The sequence below is a fragment of the Paramisgurnus dabryanus genome, chromosome 5, assembly GCF_030506205.2.
Source record: "Paramisgurnus dabryanus chromosome 5, PD_genome_1.1, whole genome shotgun sequence".
Taxonomy (NCBI): Eukaryota; Metazoa; Chordata; class Actinopteri; order Cypriniformes; family Cobitidae; genus Paramisgurnus; species Paramisgurnus dabryanus.
In genome coordinates, this window is record NC_133341.1 from 10,085,131 (window position 1) to 10,112,480 (window position 27,350).

Here is a 27,350-nt window from a genome sequence, read left to right on the forward strand (position 1 = left end):
ATCCCACTGATGGGGTTCATGTGCAATCACTTACAGTGCGAATAAAATTACTGAGTGAAATATAGTTGATGGACCCACATCATTTGGTACTGTATGAACTGCAACGATAGGCTGGAACGTAGTACTTATACCAACAGCCTCTCTGGCTTTAAAATATTAATGCATTTAAAGTGCAAAATTATTAAAAAAATTACAGGAAACTAGAAATCCTTTCACAGTAATGTTTCATTAATGTTTTCTCAACTATTATGGTGAAAAAATCATTTTCCTAATTAAAATTCTTGCCTTATTTTCATATTTACAAGTATAAATATCTAAACACCCTTATACATATATACTACACTCTTAAAATAAAAGGTGATTAAAGGTTCTTCACAGCGATGCCATAAAAGATTTGGTTTCTCAAAAAAACATTCAGTCAAATGTTATTAAGAGTGTATTGTACTGTATGTACACTCTAAAAATAGTGCTAAATAGCACAACTTTTCATCTAGGTCCGGTCCAGCGCAACTTAACGTAAATGCGTAGTGACGTAGGGAGGTCACGTGTTACATATATAAAATGCACATTTGCGGACCATTGTAAACAATAAACTGACATTAATTAGTATCATTCCACATACAACAACGTCGGAACGGTCCTCTTTCAACACACTTGTAAACACTGGGGCGGAGTTTCGCGTTCGTCCTCTGTGACCTCTTGACGTCATGACGTATTGCGTGAGGTCACGCTGACGCTTTCAGGACAGGATCTAGACGAGAAGTTGTGGTTTAAAAGTGCATATTTTTTATTTTTCTTGTCAAAAATGACAATCGTTTCGCTAGATAAGACCCTTATGCCTCGTTTGGGATCGTTTATAGTCCTTTGAAACTGCGTTGAAAAAAACTGTTAAGTGTTGAGTTAAATGTTAAGTGGTGGTGTCCATTAAAGTCCATTAAAATGAGAAAAATCCTGCAATGTTTTCCTCAAAAAACATAATTTCTTCTCGACTGAACAAAGAAAGACATCAACATTTTGGTAAGTATTTAAAATTATTTGACAGTTTATTAACACTTAATGACATTTAATGTTATGTTAACCCATAAAGCTTTGTAGTTTCTTAAGTTTGATAATTATTCTGCTATGTCATGTTTATGACAGATTTATGACAAGTTATGATGTATTGGTTTATGTTAAGTTGTCATAACAATGTCATCTTTGCATTAGACAGTTGTTATAAATGTGCATAAAATCTCCTTCATGTTTATGACACATGTCATGTCATGCTTATGAAGGTGCCAGTCTTATGAACAACACCACTTCAAGTTAAGTGTTACCTCGTGTTTTTTAAAAATGTTTAGATATAGATTCTGTTTAATATCATATTTTTTGCTGTGTGGTTATGAGAGCTAGAACTAGTTCACCCCAGTCAGTAAGCGCCAGGCTGATTGCCACTCCTGTCAGTCAGGAGCAGAGCCAGCAGTGTCATGTTGTTTGGTTGTAACATGTGTTGATGTGATACAGATGTGTCCAGCGTGTCAAAATATACTATACACTGTCAGAAAAAAAGGTTTAAAATTGTACCTTTTCTGTCACTGGGGTGGAATGCTGTACCTTTTGGGGTACAATATTATACCTTAAGGACCTATTGTGTACCTTTAAAGGTACAGTTAAATGTTTTGTACCAGTAACATTTATTTGGTACAAAATTGGTCCTTAAAAGGTACACAATAGGTCCTTAGGTATAATATTGTACCCCAAAAGGTACAACATTTCAATGTGTTGTATAGCCATAAAAGGTACAAAACTGAACCTTTGAAGGGTACCACCCCAGTGACAGAAAAGGTACAATTTTAAACCTTTTTTCTGACAGTGTACTGTATCTACTCAAGTAAACAGTGCTGTTTACTCAGTGTGCATCATCTTCCAAAATCTGCAAAATATTTTCTTTTTGAGCTATTCATAGTAAATTGGTTATGCTTGGAGTAGTAAATTATTTAGCTTGTCATATTGTTATAGCTGTAGCATTAACTTAATAATAAGTGGGTTTGATGATACACAACATGCCAAATAGCAGTGCACTTCCACTTGCTTTTTCAGAAACTCTTTAAAAAACTTATGGTTATGAAAATTATATGTCCATTTCAATAATATTATCGAGAAACTTTTAGACACTTGGACATGAGATACTGCACTAAATAAATAATTCATCTGCTTTAATAGTTGACTTTAAGCTCATAAAGTATATCTAGCAGTTATCGTTGCAAATGAGCAAATTAAATCATACAGTAATGAGTGTTACTATAAAGATCTTCATTTTAATGGCATTTCTGATATAATTGAGTGGTTTCTGAGTATATTTCTGATGTTGTTTTTCTAACATTTAGCAAACATTTATTTGTTTTAATCTGGGCCTATTACACCTAAATATATAACTACATGCGCAGCGACGCCGTGACACGTGATAAAATATATATTTTTCATGTTAATCAGTGTTTTTGTCATACTTAGCCGCAACACTATGTCGCCACAACCAATCAGTGTATTCTCTATAGACCTACAGAGAGATCTAATTCAATGAAAGTTCTGAGCATTATGAAGATTAATCATCAAACGTTGCATTTTGTATGTATCTGGCAGATGATTTTTCCCAAGTGACTTAAAGTGCATTACAAGGTATACATTTAATCAATGCATGTTTTTTTTCTGGAAACAGCGGCGTACTATGGTTATCACATCAATCATCTCAATTTCAGGAGCGAATAACAAAAAGAACATTTAGCGCATTCACTCCTGCATTTCTACTCCTGCAACTGCAGTTTGTGGTGTTAACAGCATAAAAAACTCTACTTTTGCTGAAATAATGCATATTACAGTAAGCTTGCAACATGAGTTCACAGTAAGTCCTATGCTCTTGCGGAAACTCTTGTTCTAATCCAAGCGGCACGATGCATCTCTTATTTACATCATGATTAAACTTTGTTGGATATAACAAAACATTTTGTGATCGTTCAGAACTCGCCTTTTAAAGGGACACTTCACCAATTTGCATTAAGCTTTGTATCGTTAAAGCTCTACTGTGTACTTTATTGAGTTAATTCTTAACAAAAACCCATGTTTTCTTTCAAAAGTATTCTCGTAAGTGTAGAATCTGCTATTTAAAATGCATACCGTCGAAGCGCTCTCTGGCTGAATCCATGTTGTGCCTCCATCTTTGAAATACATTCGCCGACGAGGGACATTCCTGAAATTCAAGCTCCGCCTTTCGCGCTTTCACTCTACACTCACAGCTGGCCGATAGCTGAAGCCTCCGGAGGTTGCATGTGTAGGCGGTATACGTCATCAAGACAGTCTTATTTCAAAACATTAACAATTATAAAGCTGACAATTATTCTTATTTAATTGTAAATTGATGTAATATGCGTATGACTTGGGAATGTAATGCTCAGTTGATTTAAATAAACCAGGCTTGATGACGTATCCAGCCTGTTACCTGCGTAGCTGAATCCTTCGGATTTTACAACAGCCGCACACCGTCATGAACCTGCGATCTAATGCTTTGATTTGAAAGCCTGTTGAAGACATATTCTCGAGGATATTAAAACAAATCGCCAAGGAAGCGAAACGGGGATTTTAAACGACAACGTGACAGGAAAAACATCAAGACCAAAGTCACTATTGGGGTTAGTTTTCCAAGATGGGGCTCAAGGGACACTGAAGTTGCACTTTATATCTTCTCCACAGGTAATTCAGCATATTCGTTTACATCTATACAGTTCATGTTGTAAACTTGAAGTTTTATAGTTCCTTGGCTAACTTTAGAATGATTATGCATAACACTTAGTGTAAAAACGCATGTGGTTTAATGTGTTCGAACAGCCACACGCCGTCTCTCCACCCATTTATGTAATCTGAGGTACTGAGATCAATGTTTTTCATCTTTTCTGACCTCTAGCACAAACACACGGTGACAGCCCTATTTTTAGCTTTTCATTGATAAAAGCGTCTGATCTGCGCGTCTTTCGTTTCATTTTACAAGCGTGTGAAAGTTGCGCGATCTTTTTTCACCAATATGAGAGAAAGCTCTTACATATACATGGACATGTAACGTTTACTTAAAACATAAGCATTGTACTTTGACATAATATTAGTTCGCGTCCATTTAAACCCGTCATGGTTGCTTTTTGTATGTGATTTTAAGCGGACATATCATGACAATCATACTTTTTTCATGTTAAACATAAATCTGTGTGCTTTGATGGATCACAGGCAAAGGACATTGCAAATTTCTCATTGCTTTTGCTTTGTAGCTACTGGAAGCCATGTTAACCTTGGCATGACACGGCCGGGCCACCGTACGAGTTAAAACCCGTTCCGAATGGGGGGGCTAGAAAGTAATATTCAGTTGCTTGTCATATAGACTTTCACCGCTAGATGGGAGTAGATCCTACACAGTGGAGCTTTAAAACCCAAGTCATGTTTTTGAATGGTCATGCATCTTTCCCTCAGTTTCCCTGAGATGGGATAAATACAGATTTAAGTGTTGCACTTCCTTCTTTCAATGATGTAAAAATCATCATTTTGAGTCATTGAAAGAAGGAACTGTTGTTTTCGAGGGTAAAAGACTACAGACACGTATTCCTCATTTTTCCAAAGTGGGGGCTATGTGTGGGATCCACTCAGGCTACAGGCTTCGGCTGCATAGAGGAGCCTGGGGAAGACATCGCAACCCTGTCTTTGCTGCGTAGAGAAGCCCGGACTGGCTCGCGCTTGGACGGACAAGTTGTGACTGTACTCTCGTTGTGTGCTTTCTGTATAACATTTCTGCATCAGATCAGGATATGATTGCAGAGCTGTGCATTGTGGTGCATTGTGGGAGTTGTAGTTTTCCATACAAATGTGCCCTAAACACACGTTCTGTCTTTTCTCTGTCAAATAGGCGCAAAATTCAAAATGTAAGTTACATTTCGACTACAAATATGACCAACTTTCAATAAAGATTAATGTTTCTATCGATGAAATTTCCCTTTCAGAAAACTCTGGTGTCTTGAAAGAATGGGTAATTTGACTAACTTAAGCCCCGTTCACAGGGAGATGATCCCATTCATTACAATGAAAGCATGGCTGTACTTAAATCAGGTTATTAATAAAGGAGTAGAGATCTCCGGAGATGGTGGGGAGTCGCTAACATGGGAGGGCCTAAACTGCTAGGCAAATAAATAATTTTTCTCATTTTCACGGATAGAATTTTTATTCCTACTGTTTATAAACTATTTAATGCTGTCCTGTTATTATTATGCATTTTACTACTTAAACATTGCTCTACCAATCGAGCCAAAACACGTAGGCCTACTTAAAAACATTAAACATTTAAAACTTTTCTTAATGTTCAAGCACATCTCATTCTCCCCATTTTCACAGTGCACAATAGGCTTTATGCCCAGCTGCACTACTTCCTAAACTTCAGCCAGCTCCTTGTTTCCTGTCAGCCATTATTGGACAAACTGATTAATCCAGGTGTGTCCAATTATTGTTGTTGTAACTACTGAGGTCAGGCACACCTGGATTAATCAGTTTGGCCAATAATGGCAGACAGGAAACAAGGAGCTGGCTGAAGTTCAGGAAGTAGTGCAGCTGGGCATAAAGCCTATTCCTTCTCTAACACCTGACGTCTCAATTTAGTCTGTATTTAAATAAATAACTATGAGGAATCTTTGAAATACAGCAGTAAAGAAAGAGGCACTGATTAAAAGAAAATGAGAGAAAGGCTGAAGGGTTCTTTGGAGAACACAGAGATTGTTTGTATCTTCTCTTTGGCTTTTTGTTCCTGTACAGCCCACAAAAGATGTTTCTCAAAGGACAAGACCAGTAATAAATCACAAACCCTTTTATTACATTTCATGTCGATATTCCCCACACAACAAAGTTTACTGCCGCTCAATACAGGTTCCCTTCTTTCAATCTAGGCTTCAGATTGAGAAACATTAAAATTAATACAGCTTTTTTCTTCCAGTCACGTTACCTCTCAAGCAGTGATGGGAGATCAATAATTAATGATGTCTCTCTCTTTCTCACATTCGTTCTTGTGCAGAGCCCCATAGTCCCCACTGGCATTGGTTATATACATGAGGAGCATAGATATTGAGGTCATATTGCATTAACGTTTTGACTGTTTAGACATAGTACAAGCATTTCTGTAAGGTTCGCTTTGTCTAAATTATGGAGGCCTTCTAGCACACAATGACTTTAAAGGAAGAAAACATGTTCTCTCTTTTGTCATGGTGTCTCTGGTTTACTGTGCCATTATAGAAATCCCCACATAGATGTTCCCTGCCAACAAAAATGATTAGACCACCTAAAAATTTTAATTGTTGTCATTAAAGGCGGGCGTACACGGTGCGATTTTTGCTGTCGTAGGGGCTCGCATGCGATTTTTTTCCTCGGGAGCAAATCGTTCATGCTCGTATGGTCGCGGCTCGCACCGTGTGAGAGGAATTACGAGCCGAGCCGAGCAGGTTACGAGCACCTTACGACCTCCCGATAATTTTTAAACATGTCAAAAAAGTTCGGGAGCTGTCGGTATAAATTCGTAGTGTTGGTGCGGGTGTACGAGACGATCTGGCAAAGCACTTGAATTTGACCAATCAGAATGTACAAAAAGCAGAAGAAGAAAGACAAATGTAGCACTGCTACCTCAAATATTGATGACTCTATAGCTGGCTATGTTTCGCGCACATACACACTCCGGTTACCGGACATCATGACAAATATGACAGGTCCTTTCAGTGACGACCTCTTGATCAGCTTATTTGCCTGAAAAAAACCTGTCATATGTGTTTTTGTGATGTCGGGACATAGCTTTGGATGTGTGTGGAAACAGGAGAGAGTGTAGTTGTTTTAGGCTATACCGCTGTTCTGATAAGTGCTACCATAAAGCATTAAACGAGGCTGATATTAAAACTTTTTTGTTTTACTTGTTGATTTTTCTTTACTTGTTAATATGTTTTATCATTATTTACAATGTAAACATAAAATAAGCCAACTAAATTATGTAATAAATAAATATAAAAATTATTAGACTCCGTGCAGAGACAACTGGTTTAAACAGTACAGGATGTACAAAGAATGTCGCAATTTTTGTGTAATCCAAGCTGTGCCAAAGTTGCTGTAGTTTCATAAATGATTGGATATTAAAAGGGCTGTCGCGACAGAAAAAAGCAACGGAATGTCCATGTTTAATGGGCTAAGATATGCATTTATTGACAGAGTACATAAACATGATGATCATATGCGGAGACGATGTTTCCCATCTTATTATGGAGCTTCTGCTTTAACAAGTGAGCTTGTTCGGTATTTTTACACACATATATATATATATTTTTTACATATTTTCGACCAAAGAAACAAATGATATAGCCCAGTGTAAGTTATATGGTAGCCTTAGCTTGTTTTGAAATGATGAGAACATTTAAATGACAAAAAATGTAGGCTATCTCTGAAACTTTATTTAAATAATGATTAATTTGTTTTCATACTATATTTGTATTGCTATGTATTAATTTACATAGGCCTACTGTGAAAATGCCCTATATTAATATGCATTGCCTTCTGTATGGCATTTATTTTGTGCAGTTACAGGAGCATAAATGCTGCGGTCTCACTTTTACTTCAAGACACCGCCGAACATTTGCACATAACAAGCCTAGACAGTGTGCTTATATTAAATTAAATTATTTTCGTTTTACAAATTAATATTTGGCTATAGATGTGTTGTCTTAATAATTTAATTATAAAGGGAAAGACGTGTAACGTTAGCTTGCGTTTTACCTCATTGCTTCTCATTCTGCATTTACAAATAAATAAATAGGCCCACTGAATGTGTTTTTTGAACGGTCATATTTATAAAAAAGCAACAATATATGTAACATTAATAATAGCAATATAGATATTTACTTGGCACTAAAAACATGATATATTAAAACGGTAAAACCGCATATGCGCTAGCACGAACAATCACTGCCAGAGAAATTCCTTCACCGCCACAGCAGACCTATATTGCAATTTCGGAATGTATAAATAGAAATTCTAAAGAACAGAAATTCCAGGCTGTTTTATATACTAAGCCAATATCTTTTCCCTATTCTTTTTGTTTTATTTTTTGTACATTCTGCCACAACGAAAGGTAGCCTACTTCATCCTCACAGGTGTGAAAATGCCTACGTCAGAACTCGTCAAGTCGTACAGTAAAATCTTGTCGTGTGTGACTGCGTCCGAATTATTTTCGTATAAACTCACTCGTGTCGTGTGCGAGAGCTCACGACGTTCCGACCGTCAGAATTCGCACCGTGTACGCCCAGCTTTACTCGCCCTTGTGGAACGCCAAACCTGTATGCTATTATTTTTCAGTGGAACACAGGGTCAATTAGGTGATAAAAGAATAAAACACAACACCTTAAAAGTCCTATGACTAGTCCATGGCTTGTAAAATGTTTTTAAAACTATAGCTTTGTGTGACAGAGGTTTAAGCCATTATCAAATCACTGATAATCTTCATCTTATCTCTAAAACTGCATCAATAGAGGGAATAATGACTTACATTAGTTTCTCACTTTTAATAGTCACTATAATACAATGGGCCCTATTTTATCGATCTGAAATGCAAGTGCAAAGCGCAATGCCCAAGTGACTTTGTGAATCCCAAGCTTGCCAGCATAAATCGGGCACGCCGTGTAACGGGAGGTGGATATCTGCCTCAGGACCTGACGCCAGCAGAGGACATCGCTAGGTCCACCCTCACCGCTGAAAGGGTTTGGGGGCTTTGAAATCGGACCCAAGAAACGCAAGCAAGGGCCAACCCCAAAGAACAGTTACAAATCAAGTTCATATACATTAAGGTTTCTTATGAAAACATTTTAATTATTATTTACATAAAATAAACGTAATACAGCCACACAACAAACTTATGAAAATATTTTAATCGTTATTTGCATGAGAATTTTTTAACGCAGCCACACAATAAATAAAACTATCACCACAATGCTCACCACTATGATTCCCCTTATCTCATGTGTTCATATTTTTTATTGTAACAATTTATGATTTGCAAAAATAACTGTTGCATCTGTGTAGATTAGATAAGCAAAGTGTATGCACGTTGTGCGCGCTATACATTATGGTCAAGCATGCGCCCTTAAAATAGCATAATGAACAACGCGCAACGCGCCACTGACTTTAGACTAGTCTTTTTTGGTCAGTGGCGCAATTGTTTTTTGAAACTGCAAAATAGCATCAGGGATGGTGTGCGCCGCAACACGCCTCCTTTTTTGCACCGAACCGCCCATGTAGCGCAAGTTCATTCCCTAGTTTGCCGACGTGCGTCTGTGGAGGGAAAAACACGCTGTGCGCCGGTTCAAAATACGAATGATACATGCGTCACTGACAAAGTCAATTGCGCTGGGTGCAAGATAGGGCCCAATATGTCTTGCTACAAGTTTTGTGCAATGATTCTAAAAAATTAATAATACTGTGTTCAAAAGAAACATACAGGATTGAAACACCACAAGGGTAAGCAAATAACTACTTTACTGAAAAACAATGCCATTCTTTTTCCCAACAGGTTTTTAAATATATCTACAAAGCGGAGCAGTATGGAGGGAGTATGGAGGCATCTACTGAAAATTTCAGGGAATGCTTCTGACATTCTTGGAATGATGTTTTCAGATGGAGATCGAAAATCCCAGACATCTTTATAAGACACCAAACTGGGAACGTATCCAGAAGAAACAGCCAACATTCAACAAAGCTTTTAGCAGGAGAACACATGCTCGCACATACACACGCTGTGAGGAGAGAAAATCACTCCTCTCCCCAAGGTTATCCGGTTTTCGTGTGCTAATTCCCTTCTATCATCTCTTGAATAGCATATCAGGGCAGAAGCTGCTCAGTCATATTTCATCACGCTGAAATGTTGTGTTGAAGAGATGGCTTGTGACACGTGCATCATAGAATTACCATTGCATCGCATCTCCAGAGGGAAAGTGATCCAAACCCTGACCCTGCGGTACTGCTTATGTTGCTTTTAGCAAGAGCACAAAGACAGTGAGAGATTGTTTTTAAGAGAGCATATAAGATAAAAGGAGGATGTGCATGTGTAATGGAGGCATACTGTATAGACTACGAGAGAAACATTGACTAATTTATGCAAAGTAGTAGGGAAGTGCAAATGACACGGTAGATAGTCCCATTCTGTCCTTTAGGTGCAGTTGCATTTGGAGAGGATGTTTTGTGTGGGCATTGGTATATATTTATTTTAGTACATTGAATTTAGAAAAATCTGAATTGGAGTTCTCTTATGCTAGACTGTATTTTAAATGAAACGATTATCCTCATATTTAATTCATCTTCACATTAGGAGGCGGTTTCCCGGCTAAGTCCCAGACTAAAATGTATTTTTGAGCAGCCTTAATTTAAAAACACCTTGCACATGTTTTAACATACATCAGTACAATTTTTTGTCTCAAGATGCACACAAGAAAAGGTTTTTGTAAGGTTTATTTTTAAAAACTACTTAAATGTCCTAAAATAACTAAGGCCTATGGATTAAAATAAACCGCCCCTATATCTTTAAATCCTAAATTATCATTTAGTAACGTTTTGTATACTGTATGTTGTGCTGGTTGTGGTGTATGTTGTGAGTCTTCGTCTCACTTGAGTGTATGTGATTTTAAGCATTCACTAAAAACTAAAAAGAAATAACTGTTTTAAAAAAATAATGCACACCCAAGGTGGTAATGCACCCACCACATGTGGGTCATTATTTTCGAATAACTCAAAGGAACGGAGTAAATTATTCCTCTTACCACAGACATTGATCTGGTGGTTATTTTAAGATATCTGACAGGTCAGGTGTTATTCAACATCCCAGTGGTATATAATTATTTTGAATAGTGCACCGTTAAATAACACATGAGTTTTTGGATACTTAATAAATTAGTAGAGGTCTTCTCGGGTCCCTGACCCAAAATGACCCAAATCACTTTTTACCCGAACCCAACGTGCATAAATGATAAATAAAAAAGACCCGACCCCAGACAAACCCAAGAAAATTTGACCCGAGTCCGATCCAAACCAGTGGCAATTTTTTTAACCCGACTGCACCCGAATGTAAACGGCACCGACGTGTGTGCAGTCTCCAGCCACGGATGCACCAGTCAGACAGAAACCTCAGTTCAATTTGAAAATAGGGGCAGTTGTAGCCTAGTGGTTAAACCATATCAGGCTTGCAACCAGAGAGTTGCCGGTTGGTGGGTTGCAACTGTGGTGCCCTTGAGCAAGGCGCCTTACCCTAATTGCTCCCCGGGCACCCACTGCTCCGGGTGTGTGTGTTCACGCAGTGCATGTGTTCAGTACTCACTAGGATGGGTTAAATGCAGAGGTAACATTTCAAGTATGCGTTGTGTTCTTGACAAGCTTGTCTCTTTCACTTTCAAAATGTAGATTTACAATTGTGACCCGTCACGGAAACCAGTGACACAAGTCAGCAGCACAAGTTTCGAGAAAATGAGAAACGTTTTTCTTTCAAAATTTTTGATTTTCATTTTATTGCAGAATCTGTTAGTTGAGATCACAAAGAAGCCTCTCCATGTTTGAGATAGCAGTTTTTGTATATTTAAAAGCGTACATTTTGCGGTTAAAAAAACGGATCGTTTTTCCGGAGATTCTAGCGTGCAGCGGGGGGCATCATTGTCTTTGTATATTTACATACAGTATAAGAGGTTGTTTTCACCCCGCCCCCAAAGGGAACAACGTGACTACTAAATAAGGATAGTTCACCCAAAAATGAAAATAATGTCATTAATGACCCACCCTTATGTCGTTCTAAACTCGGAAGACCTCCGTTCATCTTCGGAACACAGTTTAAGATTTTAAAGTTAGATTTAGTCCCAGAGCTTGTGTCCCAACCATTGAAAATCTATGTACGGTTTCCATGTTCAGAAAGGTAATAAAAATATCATCAATGTAGTCCATGTGACATCAGTGGGTCAGTTACAATGTGTTGAAGCATCGAATATACATTTTGGTCCAAAAATAGCAAGAATTACGACTTTATTCAGCATAGTCTTTTCTTTCAATTCTGTTGTGAACCGCGTGAAGTCACGTGACTGTAGTGACGCGCCTGACCTGTCCCTCAGACATGTTTGCTAAGTTTTTATAGCGTGCGTCTCCCCAGACTGTAAACGAGGCTCGGGCGCACAAAACAAAAGAAAAATAAAAGAAACTGGGGCGGAACAGATAACCGTCAGCCGCATTGTACGTCAGCCGCGTCACTGACTTTATGCGGCACCACAGTCAGGTGACGTCAAAGTACCACTTGAGTTCTTCAAGAAATCTTACAGAGTATTTTAATTTGACTCGCTCTCGCGGTACTTTGAAGTCATCTGTATGTCAGTTCTTGCAGCGCAGCATGAAGTCAAATGCACAAAAAAGTCACACAGAGATGGTTGAATTTGTTATATAATTGGCTACGTTTTTTCTATCAAAATTTTCCATGAAGTCATTGGCTAATGGAGGAACGACCGAGCGATTGGTTAAATCCCTAAAGGACGTCACGTTTTCGACAGCGCTGTTTGGATTATCTATTATACTACCTCCCTATTTAAAAAAAAAACTTTTAAGGCGGGTTCATGTGTTTACTGGAACGTAATTTACCGGAATGTAATCTCATATACCCTTACATGTTATTAGGTAAATAGTTCTCAGATTGTATATTATATTCTATTAACAGACGGTCATGCGAAATCTGATGTAAACAATACACTACAGTATATATCTATATTTCACATATCTGAAACAGACTGGATTTGACTTGTGATCCACACAAAGGTAAAAAGTTCTGTTTATTTTTGCATGTTGTCATCCGGCCTTCCGTCACAAAATACTACATATGATGCTAGAACATCTGTATCTCAAAACGGCTTTACAGGGGGTATGGCTTAGCTAAATGAGATGTAAATGAGCCCATTGTCTCTCCCGGAAGGGAAAGGTGTTAAATTTTCTTTCTGTATTTCTCGGTTTGAGTTTTCCTGAGTTACTATATTTAAATGAATAACTCAAAATGCTCCAGATCCGACTTGTGTCACTACTTTACGTGACTGGTCACAATTGATTGACGAGTCTGTCTCAACAAAAAATAATCTACCGCTAGCCACATGGCGCCACAATCGTTCTTGGCAAACAGAGGAGGGGAAAAGGACATCGACACACACGTGAGATAGTTCAGCAACTTCAAGTTCACCTGATGCTGCTATTATTATACCCGACCCGTGTCCGAGGCAAATGTGAAACTTTTAGACCCAAATTTGATCAGGTCTCGGGTCGGACCTCGGGTTTTCAGATCTAAGTGGACCAATGAAGACCTCTAGTGCATAGCATTCAATGTTTTTATGAAAACTCTAATGAAACTCTTAATCATACCATAATGTAAAGTATATGTAATAATGTCTGTTAAAATTTACATTTGGCTGCTATTAACATTTTTGTCTTAAAGCAACTAAGTCACCTCAGATACATGAACAACATGTCCTTCATTGATTAAATAAAGCTTTCCTTTCTTTGTAGCTCAAATATTGGACAAAAAGACACCAGCCTTACTTGTTTTGATGTTAAGTGCCTTCATGATTTGAAAAAAACTTTCTTTTGCTTCAGGGCTGTTGGCAATCAGATTTCTGAATTGCATCAAACAAATATGTGTGCGTGGGTAGCATCCCGAAAGCCTTCCTTCAAGTGATGTCTGCATAGACTAAGCTGCAGAAGCAGGTCAACCTGTTGGATGCTCCTCCCAGAGTTCAATTTGCGTTCTTTCTGTTCATCTCCCCCATCCGAGCTTAAATCCACGGATTACAACCTTCAAAGAGATGCTCACAGAGACACTCCAAGCAAAGCCTGGTGTAATCTGCTCTGGAAACATCATCTGCTATCTCTTTCACAGACAAATCTAAACCGCTAGTATTTCATCACATCCTTGTCACGGGAGAAGAAAATTACCGCAAGCTTAGCTTTAAAAAATCTTGCTTGGTAAAACTGTTCCACTTGAATTAGTACATCTGTACTCACACATGACCCATCGTAAAGACACATAGTGGATTTTTCAGCCATTGTTTGGAAAGAAATAAACTGAATGGACACCTGAACAGTACACACATATTTCCCTGTCCACATTTCATTTGAAATCCATACTGTATGTATTAGTTGAGGGCTGGTTGTCCATTTGCTTCTATAACAGCTTCTGTTCTTCGGGGAAAGTTTTCCAATAAATGTTGTCAATAAAGGTTGCTCTTATTTAGAAGTGCATCAGTGACATTGGAGTGTGCAACAGAGCATGCATTGCTGTCAGCGGATGTACTGTACCAAATCACTTCAAAAGGGTATCTAATGCCGACATGGATGTAAACAAAGAGGCAAAAGATGAGAAGTAGCTACAGTACGGCCACTTAAATATGCCTGAAAATCGATCACAAAGTTTGTTTTGAGCAGTGACCTTATGTCAGAAAGCGTTTGGTGATCATAATCAAAGAGGAGACATTTCTAAAACGATGAAGAAAGCCCAAAACCTGTTTGCCCAGCACTCTCAGTAACGCAGCCAAATGCGGAACACCAGAAACATAACTGGAAGGGGTTTTTTGTACATTAAACATGGTAATATCTTAATTATGAAATGGGCAGTTCTGGTTCTTCATTCTGATTGGTTGAAACGCGTTCTAAGCCATGATAAAATACACCGGTAACCCCACGGTTGAGACCACATTACATAAGTATCACTGCGCCACTGTTGCTGCGTACTGATTTATGAAAATAAACACCACAGTTATCATATTTAATCATATTTTTTATTTTTCTACAATTGCACAATTAATGGCGATATCCAGATAAATGTCAATAAATATTGTTGAGTCATCTGGTCAATAAAGAGAAAATGTTGTCTGAGGAGTTTCCAACTCAAGTTCATACGTCCGCTATTATCCACTGGCGATCTTACCCAACTTAAACACTGACGCATTCACTCAACACTGAAAACACAGCGTGTAAGTTTTGATGGCTTTGAATCTCATCTCTTACATAAGTTTTTCACAAAAATGGAATTATCTCCGCTTTTTAATCCAAAAAATTGAGAGGTGATAAGAGAACAAATGAAGGTAGGATGAAACGTTTTTTTGTTTGTTTTTGTTTGAAAGCAGATGGTCTGTTCCTTCATTTGATATTTTATGTTTATTTAAAGAAAATAATTTTTCTGCAAGGCATTAAACTAAAACTGGGTGGCAACTTAAAAAAAAAAAAAAAACGCTGACGGGGAAAGAGTTCAGCATGCTTCCAAGCATATTTGATCATCACTTCAACAGTTGCACAATATAAATGTTAATGTATAAATTAGATGAATGGTGATTTATAAAACCACAGTCTTAAATCATATTTTCATTGTGTCTTTGCTGCATCTGTGTTGGTTGTGAACTGCGCTCTGTTTCAGTCACACTTGATTCTGAGGAACTACTTTGTTTGGCGGAAGAGTAATATTTGTACCAATATAATTACAACTTATTTGTATTTTATTTTATAAAATCCCGCTAACGTTTTGCATATGAAGTAACCGTTTTATAAACGCAATAAACCCCTCGAAGCAGTGGGGTTACAGTGGATTTTATAACAGCTTCGCGTCGTGCCTAACAACGCCCCTTAGCTGTTATAAAATGCACTGGTAACCCACTGCTTCTTGGGGTTATACTCTACTGCTGTAGTTTGCCTTGTACTTAGGTTACTGTACTTCTACTGTAATATAACCCTAAACCGAAGCGACGATTGTTTGAAAATAGGAAAAAGCAGTTGAGTAATCAATCCGTGAGAATGCCACTGAAAAGAAAGTCTGTGGCAGGGCCTTGGGAAAATGCAGAGATCCGTGAAAATCCTACGGAAAAATGTGACAAAAATTCTGCACTTCGAAGTCAAAGTGCTGCAAACTACATGCTCTTCCGCCATACAATATAGTTCTCATTTTAATCCACTTAAAAAATCGCCACATTTCGTTTGTGTCACCATACTTACTCGTGTAACTACTCATGTAACATGGAAGTGTTTGGTGGCTTCTAAATTCATCCCTGTTTGGATCCTAAGCAATGAATGGGGCTAGGCTAAATGCTAACACATTCACGATGCGCTGTACAAAGATTAAGTGCACACATTGAAAAAAGATAGGGGTGTATTAATTTGTCTACGTCGAGGTTAGAACATAGTAAAATTTTGAAAAACTGTGGTGTTTTCCTTTAAAAAATGCCCTATAAGCATCAGTCACATTGCTCCTGTGTGAACCTTGATTATGCAGTCTTAATACCTTATACTATACCAGTGCAGCAATTACCTACTTGCTACATAACCTTCTTGTTAGAGATGGCAGAAAGAGGTTTTTACAAAATCTTGGGAACTGTCAGTGCTCGCCAGGGTTTTGGTAATGTGCAGTCCAGACAGTGACAACTCACTCTACATGGTTAAAGCAGAATCTTTCTGTGCACACCATCCCTGTCTGTTCCATAATTAATGGCAGCGAGCTGAGTGCGGTTCTCTCCGCTTTCCGTGCATGTGTTTCTGGGTCTCTATCTCCTTTCAAAGCCCATACTCCTGTCTTGGAGCTCTTTACCACAGCTCTGTCACTTGCCTTTACTTTACATTCTGCCAGGCATGACAACATTCAGATGAGGCTCCACATGCATAATGACTGATCCAGGCTGACATGAAAAGATGTGTTTCCAGAGCTTGAATGCCGAAGCCAAAGTGCTTGAGAACCATGAGGTGTTGCTACAGCTTTTGCAAGATAATGTAATATATATACTCAATTTTATTTGAGTTTCATGCTGGAATACCCTGATCACTTAGTCTGCACATACAGTAAAGACTTCCCCTGAATGATTTTGCTCTAATTATGTGAAAGTAAAACGTTTGGGTGCAAGTAAGGGAAGTTTAGAAACAGTTATTTTTAGACATGGATATCTAGTTTCCACAGCAATGGAAAGAATGATTTGCACCATGTTATTGAAGTTAAAACTTAGTTTTGTGTAATGTGTAGTCGCATAATACTTTATGATGCGTAGCGTTATTGAGCCAATTTTAGTTAAAGGGAGGTTTAACGGTATTCTCTGCATTCTGACTTTTTAACACAAGCTGGGTTTCCATCCAAACGTGAAGTGAATCTTTTTAATATTCACAAAGAAAGAAAAACAAACAAATGCGAATTAGTGCATTTCCATCAAGTTGTTTGAGTGAATGACGGTGATATTGGTAACCTAGTAACCAACAGTAAACAAAACAAGGCACACTTGGAAAATGGAGACAGGGTCGCATGTAGTCATGATGGGGAAAGTTATACATTTATTAGAAGTGCAGCTTGTAATTGCCAAACTGAATGAAAAGCATTTTTAAAGACACTAGCAGCAAGGACATTGCGACAACGTCGAGCCCCATATATGTTAAAGCCAACGACAGCGGAAACAGCTAAGCTTGGCCTGGATTACGTATGTTAAAGAGCACCTATTATGGGATACATGTTTTTAAACATCCTTTTGTGTGTAAGTGTGCATTAGTACATGCTAACGATATTCAAAAAGTACATACCTCAAAGAAAACGATGACGCGAGTTATCGTCTCTAACGTTCGAGGACTACAAAAAACACTCGGATTGTAGGCAACAGTTTACTTCCTGGGATTAGTGACGTAGATAAGACCAACATTGTCATAGTTCAGCCCTCTCTGCTTTGCTTGGGTACGCCCTCAAAGACGAGGGTGGGGTGGGGAGCGCTGAGTCAGAAGAGAGCTAAAATGGCGGAGGTTGGGTTGGGAGTCCCTGCTTTGACTCTGTTTGCAAACTCTTGTTTCATTGTTTAAGCGATTAAATCTCTCGAGTAGACGCTGTCTCTTTAGATGCGAGGGCAAAATAGCACTTTATGGACTTCCACAGAGGACATCATGTTTAATACGGTTCCGGAAAAATCCAGTCAGAAGTTGTTCACGGAGTTTTCACCATAACTGCTTCTCATGAACCGAAGCTGGATTTGCGCGACGTCTCCTCTTGAAAGTTGGATTACTGTGCACTTCTGGATCACAGACTGTAAGTATTCATGTTTATTATTTGCCTTTTACTGTACGTTACGTAACCGGTAACCGGAGATTAACATAATGTGCGTGTAGAGCTAAGCTTGCAAGCTAATTGTTTTGTGTTGTAATACTGTATTTCATAAACAACGTACCATATTTACACACGTGTATGTTGAATTATGCAGGCTTTCGTTTTTTTATCGATGTTGGTTTAGACATGTTTACAAACTTGCTAAGTTGCTAAGATAAATACAAATACAAATGCCAGCTAAACTGTTACCGGTAAAATTTGTTCTCATGATCAAACTCAAGAAACTCTAAGTACAGATGATTTGTTTAAAGTTATATGTATTTTACTGTTGTATTTACTTGAAGCTTTCTTAGATTTTGAAACGAAGTAAACACGTAATGTGTGTTGCTAATGTTGGGCCATGTAATATGTAATACATTTACGTTTTAATGAATAGTCTAACAATTTATAGTCGTTGTACTCTATTGTTATAATATTTCTTTTTGACTGAATACATGTTTGTTTTATTTGTCTATATCCTAGATTCGCAGCTGTACACATCCTTCTACACTGTATGCAAACATGCAACATCATTACACACAGTACAAGGAGTCAGACTGGCATATGAGGAGCAAAGGTGTGTAACACATATTATGTATTTACCTAGTGAAACGTCTCGGTTACGGATGTAACCCTCGTTCCCTGAAGGAGGGAACGGAGACGTCACGTCGTGACCGACGAATTGGGAACTCGCTTAGAGAGACCAATCTGCTTCGTTTACTACAAAAACGCCAATGAACTTGGCATTGAGATATTTGCATAATGCTGGCGCCGCCCCGCCAGGTGCCTTTATAAGCAGCAGGTGCAAATAGGGAAATTAGCTTCTTTTCGCTGAGAAAGCCGGGAGAAAGTGTGACCGGTCGTAACAGCAGGTGGCAGCACCTGTGGCGACGGGACGTGACGTCTCCGTTCCCTCCTTCAGGGAACGAGGGTTACATCCGTAACCGAGACGTTCCCTTTCAGTCGGTCACTACGACGTCACGTCGTGACCGACGAATTGGGAATCCCTATCAAAACGCCACTAGGGGCTGACCTCTTCCAGTGACTGCGTAAAAGCCCTCCGGTTCCACTTAAGGAGGAGGAGGTAGGTTTTAGGGCAGAAGGCCGGGCACTAGATGTTCCTTTAACCCCACAGAAGTGCCAGCGACTGGGAAGCGCCCTACCTGAGCGGGATAGGAACGCTGCGGAAGCCACCACCCGTCTTAAGGGCTAATGGTGGGCGAAGTCAACCGTAGTTGAGGAATAAAGACAGCCGTGGCTGTGTAAGCAAAGCAGTGCTCTGCTAAGGGAAACGTGGGCTGGTAGGATTAACCCCACGGAAAAATACTCACAAAGGAACCCGGTGGGACACAATGTGGAGCCCGAGCCAGACACGTAGGTTCGCGAGGATACAGCTAGTGAAAGGCTGACAGCCAATGCTCCGCAACAAAGGCTGCCAAGGCAGCGGAGGAAGAACAATTCAAACCATTACGCATTTTTGTTCTGAAGGCCTTCCATACTGACACAGTTATGAAGCATCAGTTGGAGGCTGCAAGCCGACCTGCGAGACTGCTCTCCGTGCTCCCCCTGGTGAGGAAAGAACACGAGAGGATACAGGCTCGATACGAACACTGTAAAATCTAGTGAACGTATTAGGTGTCGCCCAACCAGCAGCTCTACAGATGTCTGTTAGCGAGGAACCACGAGCTAAAGCCCAAGATGAGGCAACACTCCGTGTGGAGTGCGCTCTCAAATTAAAGGGGCAAGGAATACCCTGAAGATTATAAGCCAGGGCGATAGTATCAACTATCCAATGAGACATCCTCTGCTTAGTGACAGCTTTCCCTTTCTGCTGGCCACCATAACAAACAAAGAGCTGGTCTGAGGTCCTGAGGCTTTGCGTGCGATCCACGTAGAGTCGCAGTGCGCGTACGGGGCACAACAAAAGCCATGGTTGGGTCTGCGTCCTCCGGGGGCAGCGCTTGCAAGCTCACCACCTTATCTCTGAAGGGAGTGGTGGGAACTTTGGGCACGTAGCCTGGTCTGGGTCTCAGTGAGACAGCAGGACCAAACTAAAGCACGAATCGTCAACAGAGAATGCATGTAAATCCCCTACTCTCTTCATGGAGGCCAATGCTATCAGGGTCAGAGTTTTCATTGATAAAAACATCAGACTCGTAGACTGCAAAGGCTCAAAAGGGAGACCTGAAGGCTTCAGCACCATGGACAGGTCTCAGGCGGAAAGAGGGAGGGCGCGAGGGGTTTAGCCTGCGAGCGCCTCTTAAAATATAATAATTAAATCATGCTGGCCAACTGATCTGCCGTTGATAAGTGAGTGATAAGCAGAAATAGCGGCGATATCAACTTTAATGGCGGAGGGACAGCCTACCATCTAACCTATGTTAAAGATATAAAAGCACAATGTTAATGGGCATTCTCTGGGGTCCTCGCGTTTGCGAAGAGCACCGGGTGACGAAAAAGGTTTCATTAAGCGCGTAAGCCCGTCTTGTGGACGGTGCTCGAACCGCGTCGATGGTGTTAGATACCGCTTGCGATAAATCACCTAAACCTTGCGCGCGCTCAACGACCATACATGGAAATCCCACAGGTCGGGGCGCGGGTGCCATAATGTGCCCCTTCCTTGAGAAGAAAGTCTTTCCTCAGGGGAAATCGTCAGGGAGGGGCTGTCGCGAGGAGCATTAACTCTGAAACCCAATTCCTGGAGTCCAGTACGGGGCGACTAATAAAAGGCTCTCCTCGTCCTGCCTGACTTTGCACAGAGTGTGCGCAATAAAGCTCACTGGAAGGAATGCGTATTAACGCATCCCCCGCGGCCAACTGTGTGCCAACGCATCCACGCCGAGGCTGCCCTCGGTTAGTGAATAAAATAGGCGACAGTGGGTATCGTCCGGCGACGCAAACAGATCTATCTACGCACAACCGAACTTCTTCCAAATTAGCTGGACCGTCTGGGGGTGGAGTCGCCATTCGCCGGGGGCGCAGCTCGGGAAGCGCGTCTGCCGCTGTATTGAGCGTACCCGGGATGTAAATGGCACGAAGGGACCTCAGATGCTTCTGACTCCAAAGGAGGAGATGACGAGCGAGATGCGACAGGTGACGAGAGCGCAAAACCGCCTTAACGGTAAATAACGCAACAGTCGCAATGTTATTGGTGTCGGCTAATACATCCTTCCCTCGCATCTCCATAGCGGAGCGTACAAGTCCCAGATATACAGCGCACCGCTCGCGGCAGTTGGGGTGCTATGCACACCCCTAAGACTGCAAGCCCGTCATACGTGGCTGATCATCCCGTGCTGAGGGCATTGCAATATACAGAATGCCAGGAGACCCCTCAGGGGCACATCTTCTATCGGAAATGCCGGGTCTACCACGGGGAAAAATTGAGATGACACGCAGGTGTAATGTTTACACGGTGTATGTCGGTGTGCCACGCTCTCCTCGAGACTCGATCGTAAGCCAACGCTGAAGCGGTCTCATATGAAGCAGCTCGGGCGGATGTCACAGCCGCAGCATGCTGTCATATGTCCAGGAGCTTCTGAAATTGTTTCAGAGGGACCGCGTACTTCCCTCGAATTAAACCGAGGCAAGTCAGAACTGACTAGGTTGCGCGCTCTTATAAAACACGCCAATTAGTCGATCGAGTCTTATTTCCATACTGAGAAAAAAGAACCTCTGCACGGGGCAAAGTTGCTCTTTCCCAGTCGACCTGAAGACTTAAACGAGCGAGATGCCGAAGCATTAACTCTCTGTGTTCGCGCACGTCTGCCGAGAACGGGCTATTATAAGTCGACGTACATAAAAGCAGAATGCGAACAACTCTCTCTCTCTCTGATATTTTAATGCCGTGACTACATGGAGACAAGGAGAGAGAGAGACAGCTCGAACGGTGTACTTAGTATTAATATGCCCACCCCAGGACGCAGAGCGAAAAAACGGTCTAAAGCGAGAGGAGATGGACACATAAAGTACACGTCTTACAGGTCTAAGGCTGCAAACCGATCTGAATATTGAAATACGAGCCTCGGCGTTATCATCCAAAAAGAACACCTTCGTAGAGCCGGTGCGTAAATCAAATCGATCGTAACCCACCGCGTATTTTTGGGTACTATGAGATAAAGGCTGGAAAAACCCTATCATCATCATCATCATCTCGGTAAGAGGGACCGGCTCGAACATCCTTCGCCAACAGGATATCGACTTTTGCACGCAGTACATGTGCATCGGACGCTTTCACCACAGTGAAACGAAAGCCCGAATTTTGGGGAGTGCCGGATTCGTAACCGAGGCGGATCGTGCGTAAAACCCAACGAAACGGGCTGGGAACTGAAGCCAAGCACCCAGGCACCGTACGAGGAGAAATAACGACACTACCGAAGTACCCGCGGTGGGGCAGCGAAGCGAGACAGGTGGGACTGCCGGTGCGTCTGCTGTGACAGCATAAACATCTACAGTATGTGTGTGTGACACTGACCTGAGCCCGCTGAGGGTAACGGTCGTCTGGTCTCCTCTACGGAGAGTGCAGACTCCGATGAGGGTGCTGGTGGTCCGGTCTCCTCAGCGGAGAGCTCGGACTCCTCAGGTCACCCGCAGGCGATAGAGGAGAGGTAGGGGAGCTGGTGTGAACCCGCTCACGGCTCTCTCGATCCTCCGGAGACCTAGAGAGGGAAGAGGAATGCACTCTTATGTGTGGTTAAGTGGGTACCGGCCGAACAGCCGGTGGAACATATGCAAACCAAGGATTTTCCACCCGACCCTCTATCGGGGGAAGGAGCTCCATCTCCTGAAGAGTGATCCTCTGCCAATCCGGGTCGCCCTTCACTGGCCACTTAAACTCCCGAATTTCACGGGAAGCGGCTAAGCGGGCGGGGCGAGCTGCTGACGACCGGTTCCCCTGCGCTGCCGAGATGGGGTCCGAGGAGGGGAACGGAGGTGGTCGCCGCAGGACGCCGACGGCGAGAGGCAGACTGAGGAGCCGGCGTGGTGGACCAAGGGCAGCTCTCTTCCGCCGGGGCATGACCTAGGAGATCGCCTCAGTCTGCGCAGCGGAGCTGTCCGACTCCCCTGGCTCGCCGAAGAGGCCGGTCTGTGAGACAGGAGCATTCAAGTTGTTCTCGTCTGCGTCCGTCATGTCAGCCAGACACAGCCAAAGGTGGCGATCTTGAACCACTGTGGTGGACATCGCACGACTGAAGGTCGCGGGCTCCCTCGTAAAGCCTTGGTGAGCCTGCAGCAACGTTATTGCGTGCAGGGCCGAAGCCGCCTCTCCGACATGCCTGATGGGCAGCGTCCGTAACCGGACGACTGTCTACAAACACGGGAGGAAAGGGTTGGGTGGTCCCTCCAGGAACGCATCCCGCTCCACTGAAGGGGTCCCCGCCCTTAGCGGCTCCGTTGGTGAGGGAGGTGAGGGGTGAAGCTGAACGGCCGGACGGCCGCAAATCACGTCAGCTCTTCGTGCCGCGGGAAAGAAAGGCACAGGAGGAGAGGACCGAGAGGCCCGAGCAGCTCCGAAGTACCAATCATGTGGGCGGGACGGTTCGGGCGGAGAGGGGTTAACCTTTCCAACTCTACCGTCTCCGCCGCTCGCGGGCACGGCCGCCATCTCCGGAACGACTCTGCCTCGGAGGAAAAATGGACACCCCTCTGATGCTGCAGAAGTGACGGGACCAGAAGGAGGTCCAATGGATTCGGCAGACATCGTAGAACACGACTCTGCAGTCTCCACCGGAGCCTCAACCGGCTGAGGATGAGAAGGCCGGTAGGTGGAGAACGCATCCTCCATCCTACTCAGCGTAGTGACGCGAAGGGCGCCCTGCGAGCGCTTGACAGCCGCACCATGGCGACGTCAGCACTGCAAAGGCGCGGACAGCGTTCCCGTAGAAACGACAGTCGTCTCCGCAATCCAAGAGGGTTATGCTCTCACAGAGAGAACAGAAACTCTCCACGAACGCAGCCCCGGAGTGCTCGATGCCTGAGCACGAAGACAGCGCTCGTGACCGTCACTGGAACCCTTATACTTCTCGCATCCAAGATCGCACGGGCGAAAAGCTATCCTGAAAAGGACGCTGATCCCCGCATATACGAGAGAGTGGCTGCCTTTAAAAAGACACAGAGCTCTCACGTATCACTCTTTTAGGGAAATCACTCTTTAGGTGCTCAGCTGATGATGCGCACAGGGAAGGCAACGCACACACTAAACTCAAAACAAAAAAGATGCAGAGCCGTGGAATACTGCGAGCGTCCGCTGTGTTAGTACTGCTTGTCAATCAACTTCAGCAACCGTTCCCAGAAGAGCAGAGAGTAGCTTCTCAGTAGCAGATAAAGCCGGCTTTCGAAGCGAAAAAGCTAATTTCCCTATTTGCACCTGCTGCTTATAAAGGCACCTGGCGGGGCGGCGCCAGCATTATGCAAATATCTCAATGCCAAGTTCATTGGCGTTTTTGTAGTAAACGAAGCAGATTGGTCTCTCTAAGCGAGTTCCCAATTCGTCGGTCACGACGTGACGTCGTAGTGACCGACTGAAAGGGAACCACTACCAGTCTTAAATGTATAACTGATGATGACAAAGTTTTTTTTCTCTGCATAATAATAGGAACCCAGACAGTAGCATCGTTTCACAATGTTTCCATCATCATCATCAGTGGATGCCTTTGCCGTCCGTAGCCTGAGATTTCAGATTTGCAGCAAAAAAAAATGATTTTCTCATTTATTGGAATGCTGTGCAGGTATTTAAGTATTTTAGTAACTGTGTTAAATAAAGTAGTATTTACTTTTACAATAAATTAATTGCTTGTTTATATTTTACAGGTATTTGTACCTTGCAGCCATCCATTACAATGTCACCAAGCCGTAACAAAAGCAGGAGAGGGAAAGTACAAGGCTATGTTCCCAAAACACAAATGACATACCGTAAGCAGTAATGTTTTATTTCAAATACATTCATAATTAAAAACTTAATGTATGAAGCAGGGAAATAAATTATCTAAACAAAAGATTTATTGACTGCAATATTTGTACAGTTATGTGGATGATGTGATCAGGCTTGTGTTTGATGAGGTATTTGAAGATAAGCTGAAGGAAGCCCCGATTCCAATGGACCTGGCATCACAGTTTGAGAGACCTTCAAAGGAGGACGTGATTGCATGCCATCTTCAGTGCAGGGGTCGTCGAAAGCCAAAATTGTGACCGATCTGATCAGGAAGCTCCAAGCGTATCTGGAGAACAACACACGACAGGATGATAACCTTATAGTGTCGTCTTAGATAGCACCAGCTGACAAAGCTTTGATATGCCATTTATCTGAATAGATAGCTGTAAGAAATGAATTGAACAATTTTTGAAACAAGAGCACAATATGGTTACTAAAGTATGTTTATTTGTATATTGTTTAACATTTAAATATATATTTGTAATAAATAAAAAAAACTTTTGACTGACTATTATATTTTCTTTAAAGTTGCATCTTTTGTTCTTTTGGGTACTTTGTTACTATAATGATACTTTAGTGTTATTGGTTTAAAAATGTAATAAAACTTACTCTAGTCCTGCACCTCAAAGGCTTATAGTCGGTACAATAAATGTTCTGTGTGTAGGGATTTAGACAATTTGTGCAAAACCTGGATGATGAATCACGCAGGTAAGAGGCCCTGGAACCTGTTACATTCTCCTTAAAACCTAATAAGTAAAAACATAGCACTTATAAGTAAGCAGTTTTTCATAATAAACTTTACCATAGTGAAATAATGTAGAACATTCATTTCAATTAATTCTTTCTTTGTGCTACATTTGGTGTTTCCATATAGTTTGCACAGTAATATAGTATGTAACAGTCTTTTATAATAAAGTTTACAATATTAAAATAATGTTAATAAGTGAAATAGTTTTATAATCATTTCAACAAATACTTTCTATGTGCTACATTTGGTGTTTCCATATAGTTTGCACAGTAATATAGTATGTAAGCGGTCTTTTATAATAAAGTTTACTATAGTAAAATAATGTTAATAAGTGAAATAGTTTTATAATCATTTCAAATAAAACCTTCTATGTGCTACATTTGGTGTTTCCATATAGTTTGCAAAGTAATGTAGTACGTTATAATTACCTTTTGGATGTCTTTGCAACACATTTTCGTCTTCGTTTAGCATTCTGGCAGAGCTAAGGACACCTAAAAAAGTTAAATCCAATCGCGTTCATTGACGGAGATCGTTTACATCGTAACGGCCGTCTGAACTCTCTGGATCGAGCTTGAAGTGGTAAGGCAGTACAGACACCATCGTTTATAGAGAAATATAGCGCTTGTTTACGTTGCCTGTGACTCTCAGTCAGAACAGGAAAATCCACGCGTAGTCAGGGGCGTAACCTTTCAAACACACGCCGAACCCAGTTGACCAATAACAGTTGAGTAGTCATCTGACCAATCTGAATACACTAGACATTTTGGGAGGCGGAGACAGGAACTAAACCGAGCGTTTTCCAGACATGCAGAAATCGGTGAGGTATGTAAGCAATTTATAAGACTCACAGTGCATTAGTTCAAGTTTTAATAACATGTATGTACTATGGGATATTACAATAACGTGCTAACGTGCTAATTTATTAGCATAATTGGTGCTCTTTAACATTTTAAGCAATTTTCTAAAACATATCAACAACTAAAATAAAATAAAATCAACAAGTAAAACAAAAAAAATTTGAGTAGACTATATGAAAAAGTTGTCCCCCAGATTGTTTTATCCATTGTGGTAGCCCTTGCTCACAAAAAGGTTGGAGACCCCTGAGCTAGACGGTCAGTCGCGTGGGTTTAATGTTTGCTAGGTCAGCGTTTCCATTTCCCAATATTCACATTTAATATTTTTCCATTAAATAAAAAACACCTCAAGCAAGCGTAAAACCCTTTTTGCACATTAAGGGATTTTTCATTGAAATTTGCAGTTTCCATCACTTGTTTTTGATGTGATACTTCAAAATGCGCATAAAATCATGATGATGGAAACATAGCTACAGATTAAGAGTTGGATTCCTCATGCTAAAAATAGGCTAAAAGCAGTTGGACGTGTGACAGATTATTTCTGTGCTGAATGCACTTCACCAGGGTTCTTACAAGTTTCGGGAATTTTTTTTTTTTTTTTTCGAAAAACATGGGTACATCTTACATAGCATGGGTAGA

At 41.2% G+C, this 27,350-nt stretch overlaps 1 protein-coding gene and 2 long non-coding RNA genes across 3 annotated transcripts in view; 1 reads left to right on the top strand and 2 right to left on the bottom strand.

Moving 5' to 3' along the window:
- The window catches only part of tmem8b (transmembrane protein 8B), a 216,939-nt gene that overhangs the window by 156,268 nt on the left and 33,321 nt on the right, over positions 1 to 27,350 (bottom strand). The window lies entirely within an intron of this gene.
- LOC141282228 (uncharacterized) lies at positions 17,561 to 25,623 on the top strand. Its single transcript, XR_012336750.1, has 4 exons — positions 17,561 to 18,124; positions 18,665 to 18,758; positions 24,774 to 24,906; positions 24,989 to 25,623. It is a non-coding gene; the product is annotated as an uncharacterized lncRNA (long non-coding RNA).
- Positions 25,264 to 26,800, bottom strand: LOC141282229 (uncharacterized). The gene is made up of 3 exons (XR_012336751.1): positions 26,286 to 26,800; positions 25,719 to 25,855; positions 25,264 to 25,395 (listed from the first exon to the last, which is right to left on the bottom strand). It is a non-coding gene; the product is annotated as an uncharacterized lncRNA (long non-coding RNA).